We start from the raw sequence: 16,386 nt of genomic DNA, 5'->3' as shown, positions 1-16,386 counted from the left end.
TGTCAGCATTTACAAAAAATTGTCAGAGACACATCAGTATTAGAGAATAATGATGGTATCTCCCTTTTTGACTACAGGGATATGCTGCAGTATCTGTCTCTACTTGTCTGTCTCTACTTGTGACTATAGACTATGTATGGTAACAATTGTGTGTGTGAGAGAGAGAGAGAGAGAGAAAGAAAGAGAGAGAAGAGGAATATATATATTGACAGAAGGATTTAGAAAAGCATTATGTCACATGCCTGTACAGTTCAAGTGAATTAAATGAAAAGTTAAACTTTCATAAACACCAAAATTCAATCTATTATTTTAAGAGAGGCTACTTCACACACAGAATATATATCAAAGCTTGCATTGACACTGCACTGGCTGACTTCTTGGTACTGGTACATAAGAAGTCATTAATGTGAATTTACCAAATAGTATCAGATCTGAATGAATCCACAAACAGTAAGGCTATTTTTTCTAATTTGCAGAGTGTTTCCTTCTACATAAATGCATTTTCAAAACAATGCCCGTATATTGTGTTTATTTTCATAGAGATATTTCTCCAAGCCAATTGGCATAATTGTTGTTTTTACAGTTGTTGAGCTTGATCCAGGCTAGGGACAGAAATTACACAAAAACTGGTTTAAGTGATCGGAAACTGGTTTAAACCTGTAACAGAACAGAAGCTCAGAACACATCAACCAGTTTCAAAATGGCTGAAACTGGTTTAAGATAAATCTGGCTGAAACTGATTTGGATCAAACCTGTTTATGAAGCTTCTGTCCCAGAACCCTCCCTGGTTCAAGTTAAATCAGAGTCCCCCAGCATCCCAGCATGCTTTTCAGGTCTGGGCTGGGTTTTGCTGTCTACTCCAGAGAGCAGGGCTGGCCCCACCCCTCTGCTCCCTAGTTAGAGTGGTGAGAGCTGGCTGACAAGGCAGTTGGGGCGCAGGGGAGGCAAGCCCAGCTGGGGATGCAGCCCAGTCTATGGGGGGGGGTGGACTGCCCCCTCCCAGGCAAACCCTGGATGGAGTCTGGGGACAGGGAGGGGAGCTAAACACCCCTTTCCCTGCTCAAACTTACTTGTATCTGCCCCTGTGGACTACAAATCCCAGAGGCACCAGGAAGCAGGAAGAAATAATAAGGAATTCTGAAGAGTCCTGCTGCTGTAATTCTGGGCTGCAAATCCCAGAGGCCTCAGGGACAGTAGGAAGAGGAAGTGAACACAGAGGTAGAGAGCCATGCCCCCCAGCTTTTGGCCTGAGCCACTGCAGGCATGTGGCTGCTTTTCCTGAGTCAAAGGTAAATGTCTGTTCACTTCTGCCTCAGTTTAATCTGTGCAGTTTAGACTAACGTGAAAAGACTGAATTGATTCAGCCTCAGGCTTTTTGACTGTCTGTACTTAGCCCCAATGTCTAATGGAATGAATGGGAATCTTTCTAATTGTTCATCAGAGGGCAAGATGAACTCCTTGTATATGCAGTATCTCTACTGATATTAGGAGGAATATGTCAAATGTAAAGAGTAAATTTGCAGAGGACTACTGACCTGTAGAGAAGCATTTGGCCTATAATTTGATACATGAAAATACCCAAAGAAAAACCTGATATGTAACACAATGAGCTAAATTCTATGTTCTTATATCTACATACATTTTTCAATGAGAGTTGCCAGTTCTATAGAGATGTGAGGTGAGAATTTCTTTTCCAGGCCTCACCTCATAACATTGAAATTCATGATGCAATCCCAAAGCCTGATTCTGAACTATTCTACACTTTTCTAAATTAGGAGTAATTCCACTGAAGTGAACAGGTGTAAGACAGGGACAAGATGGAACAAAATCAGTCCCTGTTTACAACAGTGGATGTAGCATGTGTCTATGCATTCATGTGTGCAAATACAACAATGGTTCCAAATTTGCAAATTGGGGAAGGTATAACAAATTGGTGTAACAACAGATCTTTTTAAAGGGATTTATCTACTTAAAGATGGAGATAAGCATCTACTGAGATTTTTTTTTAAACACTATAGGAATTTAGTCACATGGATATAGGCCAGTGAATATCCATGAAACTATGCTGAGTTACAAAAGCTGGGTATCCATCCCTTGCATTTAGGCAGCACCAGTTAATATATGCTTAGCAATTAACTTTATGGTGAAAGTCACAGTATTATTTTTAGATTTTTTTTTTCTTTCCTGCAGTAAAACTCCTCATGTGGCAACTAAAAAGCTTTTTTGATAGGAATAATTATAACACTACCACCATCTCACAAATCTCTGTCAGGAGAGTTGAAGTAATTCTACCTTAAAAAAAATTCCCAACCCTTCACTTTTATATAGTATGTGATTCTAATGTTTTGCCACTGCTGTCAGTGCCTTTGAGCTCAGTGATATTTCTTCCTGTGTTTTATTTTTAGTTTTATGGAATATTCAGCAATTAGCTGCTCATGTGTCTCTTTATTTCTGCTGCTGTTACTTCCCTTTCATGTGACGCTGCCTCTCCACCTGTACTAGATGCATATTAGTTTTCTCTACAGCTGGAGTTGAAATGTCTATTATTGACATGACATCCTTTTCTCTGTGTCAGTGAGTTATTTTTCCCACCCAGCATTTGATTAAGAAATATTGTTAGGCTGCAGTTCTTGCTAAATAGATTTAGTGGATTTGCTAGGGATCACCCAACATTAAGGCTCAATGCTATGAGATTCTGAAACTCTCCCAGCCTGTCCTGGAGTCAGTAGGAGATGAGGGCAACCAGACCTGCTGAGGAGGTGCCCAGTACCATATAGGACTCAGCCACATCTTGCATAGATTAATCCTCATGAAGTTCAGAAATAAATACATCCTGTTTCCAGCACTGAGATGACTGGGATATTAGCCTGATATTGATGGGTTTGGCACCTTGATCTTTCATATATGTCCGGTGTGATTGGGGAAGTGCCAGATCCTTAGGGACCAGTGGAATTTAGGCATCTAAATATTTTTTGTCTTTAAGCCTTAACCTCTCCTTACATTCCTATTGTAAAATAGAGCTGACTGGTTTTCTATACTTCACGGGGATATTTATGTGCTCCCTATCATTGTATGGCTCGGTGCTTTGCAATCTTTAAATACATTTTGTACTTCAAAAGATTGGGAAACATTGAAACACCACAGTAATAGGGGGCATGTTAGTACCTAGAATAGACTTTGGATGAAATTCCTTTTAACAATACCCCAGTGAATATCCAAACGTATCTCCAGAAGTCCCCCAGCCATGGGGAGAAGGTGTGTGGAAGGACTATTTTTAGATGTGCAAAATAGTAACAAACCTTAAAAAGGTATTTTCAGATTTTGCAGGAGGAAGACATTAAGTAATATTTTGATTGCAGCAGAAAGTGTGCTAGATGCAATGAAACATGAAATCATGAATGTTGTAATGCTAAAGCCTGAAGCCCCTAGTTGTGGGGCTTCAGGGAAGGTGGGGGAAAGACTATTTTGCCCTAGAAGCCCCCCAGCCATGGGGGAAGGTGTGTGGAAGGACTATTTTGTCCAAGAAGCAGGGCACTATTTTACCACAGCCAACAAGCTACCCAGCTTGATCTCCTCCATCAATGGGACTGGCTGGTTTTATCAAGACATTTGCAAAAAACCATGGGCTCTATCTAAAAAGCCACCATGCTGCAGGAAAGACTCAGAGAAAGAGGGAGGGGGGGCAGGAGTGTATGTGGATGGAGAGTACACAAGTAAGGTAAAAAAATTGGGCCTACATGAACAAAGACAAACAAAGAAAAAGGGTGGGGGGGGTGTTGGGGGGAGGGGCTATCCTTGGTAGTGAAAAGTTGTCTGAAAAACATGTTTTGGGGTGAAAAGAATAACATGATATCACAAAGTTTACTTTCAACTAACACTGTTCAAACCTGGATGTAGTCTTGGTCTTGATTTTTAGGGAAACCCCCCTTTTATTATTTTACCCAAGAAAACAGGCTAGAATAGGTGTTCTTAAAGAAGCTGCATTATAGCAAGAGTGAGGGGAGGCACACAAGCCAGCACCAACCAGGGGAGCCACCAGCCATGGGGAAAGTATAATTATTTGGGATAATTACCTGGGCTACATGAAAAGACAAACAAAGAAAAAGGAAAATTACATACATTATCCTTGAAATGAGTTAATGAAGCATATTTCAGTAAGTAGATGCTTGGAATACCTTGACCATTTTTAAGTTTTTAGGATTTTTAAAACTTGCACACTGCATTGCAGACTGGGGAACGTAGAATCAGCAGGAGGAGCAGGAGGAAGGAGAGAAGGCTGGAAGCAGGGCAAAAAAGGGACAAAAAAGATATTCATTGGTAAATACTGGCATATTCATATATGAAACAGAAATATTTATTTTTAATTTATGAAGGGATTATTTAAAATGCAAGCTTAGTTGTTCATGTATTCACATAATACAAGGATTTGTCTACAGTGAGACAGAGAGAGGCTGATGGTGAATTCCCATAGGCTTTTTTTTGGAGTCTAAAAAGATATTAAGAGTATTGAATAGCTACATGGTAGTGACATTGCCATCCTTTTTTCTGGAGATGGAAGTGGAGTCAGGTGACTTTACCAGGCTTGTGTTCTTTTCTTCTGCATGCTGTGCCCAATGGTAGTAGCATAATCTAAAGCATAGCATTTGGGAACTAGAAATATGAGGGAGGGAGAAGTTTTAGAGCATAAGAATTCATATTGTTATTTATATTATTATTAAGGGGCTGCCTGTCCCTTTCTCAGGCTCTGGGGCCTGGGAGCATGGCTACCTCCCCTTGTGGGGTCTTCTCCCTTTTGGGGTCTCTGGCGCGCCAGCTGGAGGAGCTCCAGGCCACAGTCCAGAGACTGCACACCATCAAGGACTGTGAGCAGGAGATAGACTCCTACTGCCAGGTCCTTCTCCCCTGGGAGCTGGAGGGTAGACAACGGTCTCCCTCCAGGACAAGAGAGGACTCGAGGACCTCCCATTCTGTCCAGTCAGGGGGATGGACCAAGGTGGTCAAAGGCCCTGAGGCCCGCCGCACCAAGGCCTCTGCCCTGCTGGAGCTTAGCAACGGGTATGAACCTCTTGCAGCCCCAGCAGAGCCTGCTGAGTTGCCAGCACCTGCAGGGAACACAGGCTCAACTGCAGCTACCGCCCCTGCTCTCCCCAAGACAAATCGTAAAGTGTTTGTTGTGGGAAACTTCATCCTGAGGGGGACTGAGGGGGTAATCTGCCGCCCCGACCACTTAGCCTGGGAAGTCTGCTGCTTCCCGGGGACTGGCATTCGAGACATTGTGGAGAAGATCCCTAAGCTCCTCCAGCCCACAGACCACTATCCCATGGTCCTTATTCATGTGGGTACCAATGACACAGCTCGGAGCACTCCCAGCCAGGTCATGAGGTGCTACAGGGATTTAAGAGCGGGGCTAAAGGGTAGTTAACCAAAGACTGCAGTGCTGGTGTCATCGGGAAGGCTTTGGCTTCCATGACCACAGCCCACTCTTTGGCAAGAGAGGCAGTGAGCTGCTGGGAAGAGATGGCCTCCACCTCTCTCCACTGGGGAGGAGGCTCTTCTCAGTCAGACTGGCTCTCCTGCTCCACTGGGCTTTAAACTAAGCCCGCTAGGGGATGGGGGGACTACCGCCACTTCTGGGCTGCTGAGTAACCCTTGCAAAGCCAGCAGGCCAAGGCACTTAAGGGAGCCCACCCTTGTCTCAGCCCTCGTACAATATGAGGGCAAGGCAAGAGCCCCAAGGGGACGCCTGCCTGTACACAAATGCCAGGAGCTTGGGGAATTAGCAGGAGGAACTCATCCCCCTGCTTAACACACATAATTATAACATCATAGGGATAATGGAAACCTGGTGGGACTCCACCCATGACTGGACCATGGGTATAGATGGCTATACCTTGTACAGGAGAGATTAAGTAGATAAAAGGTGTTGGGGTGTAGCTCTCTATGTTAAGGAAAGCTATGCATCCCTGCAAGTTGATATTGGTGACCAGAGTGGGCAACTGGAGACCCTTTCAGTTAAAATCCGTGGGGAACACGGCACAGGGGACACAATGGTGGGAGTCTACTACAGACCTCCCACCCAAAGTCAAGAGCTTGACCAGGAGTTCGCCCGGGAACTGGCTGAGGCAGCATGCTCCAGGACCATGGTTGTCATAGGTGACTTCAATTACCCAGACATCTCGTGGGAGGATCACTCAGCAAAATCTGAGTTGTCGCAAAGATTCCTCTCGTGCGTGGATGACCTCTACCTGACTCAAAAAGTCTACGGGCCAACGAGAAGTAAACTACTGCTCGACCTGGTACTGGCTACTGGGGATGACCTAATCGGTGACCTAGTGATCAATGGAAAGCTGGGTGACAGCGACCGTGAGCTGATCACCTTCACCATCCACCGTAAAGCTGGGAAGTCAGTCAGCAATGCTGAAGTCCTTGACTTCAGGAAAGCCAACTTTGACAAGCTCAGGAGGCTTGTCAGTGAGGCCCTAAGGGACCACGACCCCAGGCGGAGGGGAGTTCAGGAAGAGTGGTTGCTCCTCAAGGGAGCGATCCTCAATGCACAAACTAAGTCTATTCCATCTCGGAGGAAAGGCAGCAAGAGGGCACAGCAGCCCCCCTGGCTCTCCAGGGATCTAGCAGACCTCCTGAGGCTAAAAAGAAAGGCCTACAAAGGATGGAGGATGGGATTCACCTTCAAGGAGGAATATTCTGCACTGGTCCGGTCCTGCAGGGAGCAAACCAGGAAAGCCAAGGCTGCAACTGAACTCCAACTAGCTTCGAGCATCAAGGACAATATAAAGTCCTTTTTCAGATAGGTGGTGACCTGGAGGAAAAGCAAGGGCAACATTGGACCTCTGCTAAACCAGGTGGGACAACTGACAACTGACGCCCAGGAAAAAGCCAACCTATTAAATGGGTACTTTGTATCAGTCTTTCATCAGTCCCTTGGGACGCCCGTGCCCACTACAGGACAGGGAGGTCTAGGTGAGGGAGATCCTCTAGCCTCCATCATTGCTGACCTTGTGAAGGAACATCTTGAGAAGCTGGATACCTTCAAGTCAGCTGGCCCTGACAATCTGCACCCCAGGGTACTCAAGGAGCTGACGAGCATCATATCCCAGCCATTGGCACGGGTCTTTGAAAACTCCTGGTGCTCTGGTGTACTGCCCAAAGACTGGAAGAAGGCCAATGTGGTGCCTATCTTCAAGAAAGGGAGGAAAGTGGATCTGGCAAACTATAGGCCTAACAACCTGACTTCTATCCCGGGGAAGATCCTAGAAAAGTTTATTAAAGAGGCCATCCTTAATGGACTGGCCAATGCCAACATCCTGAGGGATAGCCATCATGGGTTTGTTGCGGGTAGGTCTTCCTTGACCAATCTCATTTCCTTCTATGACCAGGTGACCTATCACCTGGACAAGGGAGAAGAGATTGATGTCATATATCTTGACTTCAAAAAAGCCTTCGATCTGGTATCCCATGATCACCTCTTGGGAAGACTGGCCAATTGTGGCCTTGGGTCCACCGCGAACCACTGGGCGAGAAATTGGCTCCGTGGTCGGACCCAGAGGGTGGTAATTGACAGAAGTCAATTGTCGTGGTGTCCTGTGACCAGTGGGGTCCCCCAAGGCTCTGTCCTTGGACCCATAATGTTCAACATTTTCATTAATGATGTGGACATTGGAGTCAGAAGCGGACTGGCCAAGTTCACCGATGACACCAAACTTTGGGGCAAAACATCCACACCAGAAGACAGGAGGGCAATCCAGGCTGACTTGGACAGGCTCAGCAAATGGGCGGATGAGAACCTGATGGCGTTTAACACTGAAAAATGCAAGGTTCTCCACCTTGGGAGGAAAAACCTGCAGCATCCTTATAGGCACAGCAGTGCTACACTGGCTAGCACTATGGAAGAAAGAGACTTGGGGGTCATCATTGACCACAAGAAGAACATGAGCCTGCAATGTGATGCTGCAGCTAGTAAAGTGAGCAAAATGCTGGCTTGCATCCATAGATGTTTCTCAAGCAAATCCCAGGACATCATTTTCCCCCTGTACTCAGCCTTAGTGAGGCCGCAGATGGAGTACTGCATCCAGTTTTGGGCTCCACAATTCAAAAAGGATGTGGAGAAGCTTGAGAAAGTCCAGCGAAAAGCCACATGCATGATCAGAGGTCAGGAAAACAGACCTTACGACAACAGGCTGAGAGCCATGGGGCTCTTCAGCCTGGAAAAGCACAGGCTCATGGGTGCTCTGATGGCCATGTATAAGTATATCAGGGGTGTTCACCAGGATCTAGGGGAATGTTTGTTCACCAAAGCACCCCAAGGGACGATGAGGTCGAACAGTTACAAACTACTGCAAGACCATTTCAGGCTGGACATAAGGAAGAGTTCCTTTACGGTCCAAGCCCCCCAAGGTCTGGAACAGCCTGCCACCGGAGATGGTTCAAGCACCTACATTGAACACCTTCAAAAGTAAATTGGATGCTTATCTTTCTGGGATCCTATGAACCCAGCTGACTTCCTGCCTTTTGGGTAGGGGCCTGGACGCGATGATCCTCTGCTGCCCCTTCTAGCCCTAATGTCTATGAAATCTATGAAATCTATATTGTAAAACCACCATGCAGTGCCTCCAGCTCTGGAATGGGGGTCGCCCTCCTGTACACGAGTGAGGGGGCAGGGGAAGGTAAAGAAAGGCAGCTGAGGGGTGAGTAAGGGTAGTGAGGAGGTTTCCCGCCCCCACCTCAAAAATTGCCCTTCTACTACAGGATGCTGTTAGATACCTAGCAACATCATCTATGGCAATTAAACTCCATTTACATGAAAGATAAAGTAAACAATGTAAGCTGCCCTCCCTCAGGGCACAGCCAAGTGTTTGTTCTCACTTACTTATGTGTGCAAACATCCCATTTGGTTGTGAAATAGGTTGGGGTACCCTCTTTCAAGTGTCGCAAAAAAACTGCCTTGTCCTGCACTGAAAGGCAATACTGCACCCAACATGAGCAGCAAGCCCCAGGCTGCACTCTTATTGAAAAGGTGCCATGCCACCCAGGAGCAAGTGTCCCGCAGGGCTGAGTCCTTGTGCCTCTGGTGTGCTGTCATCTCTAATCCACCTCAAAAGTCTACAGCGTACATAACCCAGTCAGTCACTACTCCATGAATTTATAGGCACTCAAGGGGCCAGACACCCCCCCACCCCACACACACACACACACACATACACCTGCTTCATTCTGGTGTAAAAAAAACCAAGACAGTCTGGCACCAGCCTAGGGAGCATGCAAAAATTTCATGCCAAAACATGCAGGGCTTTGCATGGAAAGGTTTGGGGCCAAAAAAAAAGCACCCAAGTGCCCATGCAACTTGCATCCAGGGAAAGTGAGGGGCACTGGGCTAGGGAAGGGGGTGATGCCCTTTGGGACCCTGGAGCCAGGGGAGAGGCAATGCCTTGAGTACACTTGGGGGTAGCCCAAAGGGTACCCCGCACCCAGTGCCCTGTGGAAACAGTGTGCCACCCAAAGGGTGTGTCTCCCACCTCCACTTCATTTAGCCTTCGGAGATGCTTGTGTACACTTGGGGAGCCCTGCGGGGCTTTGTACAGAAAGATTTGGCACCAAAAAAAAGCACCTGAGCACCCCGTGCTTGGGGGTTATCTTTACATGGAAAGATTTCACGCCTTAGCCCCTGCAAGTGCCCCGTGCAACTTGCACCCAGGAACAGAGAGCGGCAGAAGTGCTGCAGCTGGGCATTTCTTGTCCAAAAGTGCCACCTTGCAGTAAGGTAGGACTGAAAGGGCATGAGGGTAAAATTGTTCTGACATGCTCTGTAGCGCTTTTTACTAGCCATAGCATGATAAGCCCTTACGTGGTAAATCACATCCATATTACTTATTTAGTTGTCTTAAACTAAGAAAGAAAAATTAAACAAGGAACATTTTAGCAACTAAATGCCAAGTACATGTACAAGGGCCCATCATGACTTCTGTAATTCATGAGCATATAATTTATTTTCACTTTCTGTGTTATTGCCAGACAAATGGATGCCATCCTTAATTGTACAGTTCCGTAAATTAATGTGCCAAAATAAAAATAAAAAAAAAATGTATTTACAATTACAATAATTGTATTGGGTATTTGACTAGTCAAATAAAGTGTGGTTAATTGACCTGTCAAATATTGGTCAAAAATTGCCAAATATGGTTAAATAATATTTTTGTTTATTTAAATTTAAAAAGCAGTAATATCTTACATGAAATTGAAATAAAATTATTTCACAATTTAATCTTTTGCAAAAAACTAAACAGGAAAACCACAAGTTTTCAATTAAGACACTTGTCAAACATATTTAAAAATCATATTTCTGTCAAGAAAACTATTAAAAAATCACATATACTTTTTGTCAAAATAAAAGTATAAAAAATTACTTATTATATTATAATAAACGTTAAAATTTATTCTCACTTCTAGTCTGTTCTTTTTTTCAGTTGATGTCATCTTGACTTCCATTCTTTTCACTGTCACTTTCTTCTGAGTAAGAATTAGAAGACATGCTTGAAAAATATTAATCTTTTTCCAAAATGTTTTTCATAACCTTAGTTTATGATATACAGTTGCCATCTTCCCAGCAGTTTTTGTTTTCTTCCTGTTTTGGTTCTTACTATGAATGTTGCTCCAAACTGACTAGTTATGCTCTGCACAAGCAGAAAAACTTGGAAGTGTTAACAGGAAATAGTCAGTAATGAACAAGGAGGACAAAGGCCTTTCCACCGATTTCATGATGCAATTTGACCTTTTTTCTATGGATATGACTGCATTCCACATGGCTTTACTCTTGAATATACCATTTCTTGTTTTAAAATTAATTATTTCAGCCAAAATAGATTGGTTATCAGGAAATTTCTTATATTTGACCAAGTTCATTATTAATTCTCATGCAGCATCAGACATTTCACTTGTTAGCTCCTCTCCTTGGTAGCATGGATTCAGCAGATAAGCTACACTGTGAGATCATTGATCAGTTGACACTTTCTTACTCCATCCTTTCTTTTATTTGTTTTTTCTTGGATGTTGAAAGTGGAGGTTCTTTACAAGTGTCAGTGATATGAGGCTGAATGTTTGTGTACTCATGTTTGACATCGGCAACGGTACCTTTGTCACCTTCCAGCTTCTGTATAGTTTGGGCAACAGATTGTAGCATTGACAAAAATTTGGATTTGCATACTCAGAAGACATCCTCATAAAAATAACAATTCAAATGTTTTGTGGACAGATGCTAGACACACTTTATTCTACAACAAAGTGCAAGCAGCACAATTGTAGAACTGAATATGAGGATATTTCTCTTTCACAGTACTCCATGCAGACCTTATATTTCTGGCATTGTCCATTACATCTGAAAATACTTTCTTAGGGCTGAGTTATAGAATCAGAAAATTGGTAGTGGAAGGGAGGTCATCTAGTTCCACCCTCTGCTGAAAGCAGGCCCAGGCCCAAGGCTTTGTTGAGCCAGGCCTTAAAAACCTTCAGGGATGGAGATTCTACAACTTCTGTGGGTAACCTGTTCCAATGCTTTACTACCCTCCTAGGCTAGGGACAGAAATTACACATAAACTGGTATAAGTAATCAGAAACTGGTTAAAATCTGTAACACAACAGAAGTTCAATGCACATAAACTGTTTTCAAAATGGCTGAAACCAGTGTAAGATAAACCTGGATGGATGTAGTATCAATCTTAACTGATTTAGTCTAAATCAGTTTATTGAACTTCTGTCTCAAATCCCTTCCAGATTCAAGTTAACTCACAGTCCCCCAGTATCCCAGGATGCTTTCCACCTCTCCCACAACTCCCTCAATACAACCAGCTCCCCTTTCCCCCTCAGACAAGCCTTGCAAGGGATCATGGCCATCAGTTCCCTAAATTAGGTGGTCTGCTTTTCTAAAATCCAGGGTCCTTATTCTGCCTCTCTCCTTCCTTCCTTTCCTCAGGATCTGAACTCAAGCTTCTCGTGGTTGCTGCTGCCCAACTTGTCATCCACTACTACAATCCCCACCAAGTCTTCCCTGTTTATGAGCGGCAGGTCAAAAAGAACATGGCCCCTCACTGGTCTCTCTAGCACTTGCACCAGAAAGTTGTCCCCAACACCCTCCAACAACTTTCAGGATTGCCTGGGTACTGCTGTATTGCCCTCCCAACACATGTCAGGGTGATTGAAGTCCCCCATGAGAACCAGGGCTTGTGACTGGGAAACTTCTGCTAGCTGTCTAAAGAAAGCCACATCTACCTCATGCTGGTGCTCTGTAGCAGACACCCACAATGACATTCCATCCTGTTGCTCTCCCCTCTGACCCTAACCCAGAGACTTTCAACAGGCCAATCTCCAGTTTCATCCTGGATCTCTGAGCTATAATATGGTGCTTTTATATAAAGCACAATTCCTCCTCTTCTCCCCTGTCTGTCCTTCCTGAATAGTTTATACCATCTATGACAGCATTCAGTTGGCAGTTATCCCACCAAGTCTCTGTTACTCTTGAATAATAGTTTTGAACTGTAATGCTATGTATTTGGATGTGTGGTGATGTTTTGCAGTGCTTAAGAATGTATAGAGTAATGGTCAAGGAGTTGTCACCATAAAGTTACTTATGCTTTCGTTTTTAATATTTCTCCAACCATCTGATACAATGGACATATACGATGCTTCTTAAATAAGGCCACTTACTTCTCTTTGCAGAAGTTGATTCCCAAGAACTGGCCGAAGAAGGCTTGGAAATGGAAGGCTGCTGAGATGAAGCTTTGAAGTCAAAATTGCTTACAGAAGTTGAATTTGAAGGTAAAAGAAGTGGAAGATTGCCAGCCTGAGTTTCAGTATTTTCTTTCATTTCTACCACCATACCGTCTCCATCAGAGGAATCTTCTATATTCAAAGCAGGATCAGAGGAAGCATCTGATGCATAAGTAGAAGAAAACAGCTTCTTTTTGGAATATTATTAATAAGGAGTCTTTCTTTTACTATAGCTGGACATATATCACAAGATATTAAGACATCTTTTATCATTTTGTCTATGTGAGTTACATATTCACAATTGCAGAATTTACCTCTGCCTTTCACTGCTTTTCCCTCTTGCACTCCTTTATAAAATTTCCATACAAAACCTTTAGGTTTTGCTTTACCACTCATTTCTTTTTTAATTAAAGTTAACCCCTCTTAATAAAAAAAAAATCATGTTTCAATTTGAAACTTCCAAACCCCTTTTAATAAAAAAAATTCACAAAACCCAACACACTGAAACAGTCATTGAGTATAAGGCAAGAAATGTAAAATGTGAAAATATAAATGCAGAGGAAATACCATCCTATTTATATAAGGTGATTACATTTGCTAGATTCTTTTAGATTAGTCCAGAAAGAGAAACAGTCAAGAAATGTCTGTGTTATTTAAAAGATTCCAACCAATGAGATAACTGTTCAAACTGAGGATTTAAAACTATTAGGCTGGCATGACTTGCACTCATCTCCAGTAGCTCAACCCATTTGTCCTTGTGGTTATTAGGGATGTGAAAGGTTAAATGGTTAAACAATAATTATATTTATACCATTAATGCATTGCAGTTAACTTTTAAACTAGCTTGCCTTTGCATGCTGCCTGCCCCTTCCATCAGCATTTTGTGCCATGTAGATCGAAGTGCTGGGGCCAGAGTGGGGGGAGGAGGCAGTATGGTCAAGCTGAACCAGCTTTCTCCACAGAGGAGGAGATATGGGGAAAGGGCAGCGGGGCAGGATGTGATGGCTGGCAGCAGAAGCACGGCTGGCCGCCTGCATGTGTCTTGGCCTGTGGCAGGCAGAGTAAATACTGGCTACTGGGGGTCTCCCTGCCTCTGTCTCTCCCTCTCTCCCTGGCTCACTCACTGCTCTTGAATCTTGTTGTCCTTCTTGGCAGTGGCAGCATTTCCCATGGTTGGATGGGTGGGAAGGCTGGAGGTGTTCTGGCAGGAGGGGCTGCAAGGTGGCATGGCCCATGGGTGCTGCAGTTGGCTTAGTGGTAGTGCACTCCTCCCACCCCATGCTAGGGCGCTATGTCTCTGGCCATTGTGGAGGAGGAGAGTGCTCTGCCCCCCTTCCTTGGCTCATACATGGTGGAAATGCTGGCCAGGAAGGTGCCTCCCCTGTGCTCCACTGCCTGTCTGCCCACTGAGTGCCTGGCTTTGAGTTGCCTGGGGCTATTCACCTGTGAGATACTGGGACCTGGGCACCAGCACCAGTTGCACCAGCTGCCTTGAAGCAGGGAGACCAAGGCCTCCACAGCTCACCCTCCCTACACGGTCCCTGAGCCCCCACCATTCCATAATAGGTATGTCTATGTTATCAGTTAAATACGTAACCAATATAATCAGAAGAGTTTAAATGGCTAATCTTTAAATGAAATTTACATCCCTAGTTGCTATAATCACAGAAAGCCTTCCTATAATATTTGCCTGATCTCTGGCCAGTCAAAAAATATGTAGTTAATTGACTGGCTTGCCAGTCCTAAATTATACATCGACTTAGAAACATTGCCTACTTCATCATCACAATAGCTATAAGAAGTAGGTGCTGGTAAACCAAAGTTTCTTCCCATATACTACCACCTAGATCCATACTGTGATCTGTGGGGACATTTTACAGATTGGGAAACTTATGTTAGGAGGTTCAGTGACAGCTTGAAGATGCAGGAGAAATTGATGTCTGAAAGGAAATTAGAGCTGCTACTATGGATGACATCATAATGTGGCCTTGCAGTTGAGAGGCATGTGTGCACGGCACTTTAAAGCAGGCTAATTACTTTTGCACCACTTTAACGGTGTTGGTGTTTGAACGCCTTGGCGGTGTATTGCGCATTAATTCCAGCCACTGTAGGAAATTCGGCTGCATAATGCACCTTAAATGACTTGGGGTGCAGCAAACTAAAGTTCTTTAGAGGAGTTTTAGTTTGCTGCTCCTACAGCCACAGAGTGAAGCACCGGGGCCTGTGCAGCTCCATGGCTGTGCAGGAAGCTCTGCAGGCAACCTGGCAGCAACCCAGGAAAGCAGCTCCACCCAAGAAAAGTGGTGAGCCTGATCTTCCCCCCCATGGGAGCCTTTCTGCCTGCCTGAGTTGTACGGGCAGCCAGTGCTTCCCTCCATGGCTGTGGTGCCCCCCGGGACTGCCCGAACTGGGTTCTTGTGGCAGCTGCTGCTGCCATGGAGGGAAGTACAAGCCCCCCACCCTGCAGCCCAGGGACTGCTCTGCCCACTGGCAGCTCACCCTCCCCTCCTCGCTGGAGAGGCAGGTAAGTCGGGGTGCGTGCACAACACGGGGGCTTAATCAGTTCTAAATTGAAGTGGTGTTTTTAAAACCCAACGCTTTAATTTAGGGCCCCCATTTTGTCTACACATGCCCTATAGTGACATGTTTATTAGCAATACATTATTCAGTCACTTGATGTTTCCATGTGACTTAGTGTTCAGTTTGAGATATGGCTTTCAAAGGAGACAAAACTGACACTCGAGGTCTCTGGATGAGTGTTTGCATCTTCTAGTTTGTAATTTGGAGGTTTTCTTCTCAAGTTTGCAGTTGTTTTCTTAAATATATGTCTCCTGTTTAAGTAGGGTAGCTACTGACAAATCCCCAGAATGCAGGACATAACCTTGGTGGGGCGGGGGAGGGGGACCACAAGCCTCCTTGGCTAATTAGCAGTGAGGGGCATGGCTGCCACCTCCCCAGCCAATCAGCAGCAAGGAGCGGGGCCTCCACAAAAAGGCCACCTCCCTCCATCCTTCCATCCGTGGCTGGCTTGGAGCCCTGTTCCTCCTGGTTGTGCACTGCCCTAACTCTAGGTACAGCCAATAGAATGATGAGGACAAATGATTGACACGTATATCCTCCAATGAACTAAAAAACAGGACTTTTTGCAGTCTGCTCCTCATTTAGAAACAGATAGGGAACACCGGATTTAAAAACAGGATGGTATGGTATAAAACAGGACCAATGGCCACCCTATATTTAAGGTAGGCATTAGTCAGGTTGAGTTAGTATTGTGGGAATGATGTAAAACATCATTTTAACAGTAAATTTTCCTTCATATAGACTTTCCCTTTACTTTATATATATTTGGCACTTTTAACCTTAGTTTTGCCCCATTGATTTAAAATTATTTTTCTTTCATTTCAAATGTCCAATTATTGCATTTTTCTGAAAATAATACTCTGGTGGGAACTCATCTGTACTGCCTCATACTTTATGTCTCAATAATTTGCCTCAGTGATTTGTTTTAAAACTATATAGAGTTTTGGCCTGTCCTTACAGCTCATAGCTTTTATTACCGGGATCAACTCTCCTTCCCTCTCTCCACATTTTTGAGAACTCATTTTTTATGAT

This window comes from Alligator mississippiensis, chromosome 5 (assembly GCF_030867095.1).
Source record: "Alligator mississippiensis isolate rAllMis1 chromosome 5, rAllMis1, whole genome shotgun sequence".
NCBI classification, from domain to species: domain Eukaryota; kingdom Metazoa; phylum Chordata; order Crocodylia; family Alligatoridae; genus Alligator; species Alligator mississippiensis.
Note: the sequence above shows the minus strand (reverse complement) of the source record.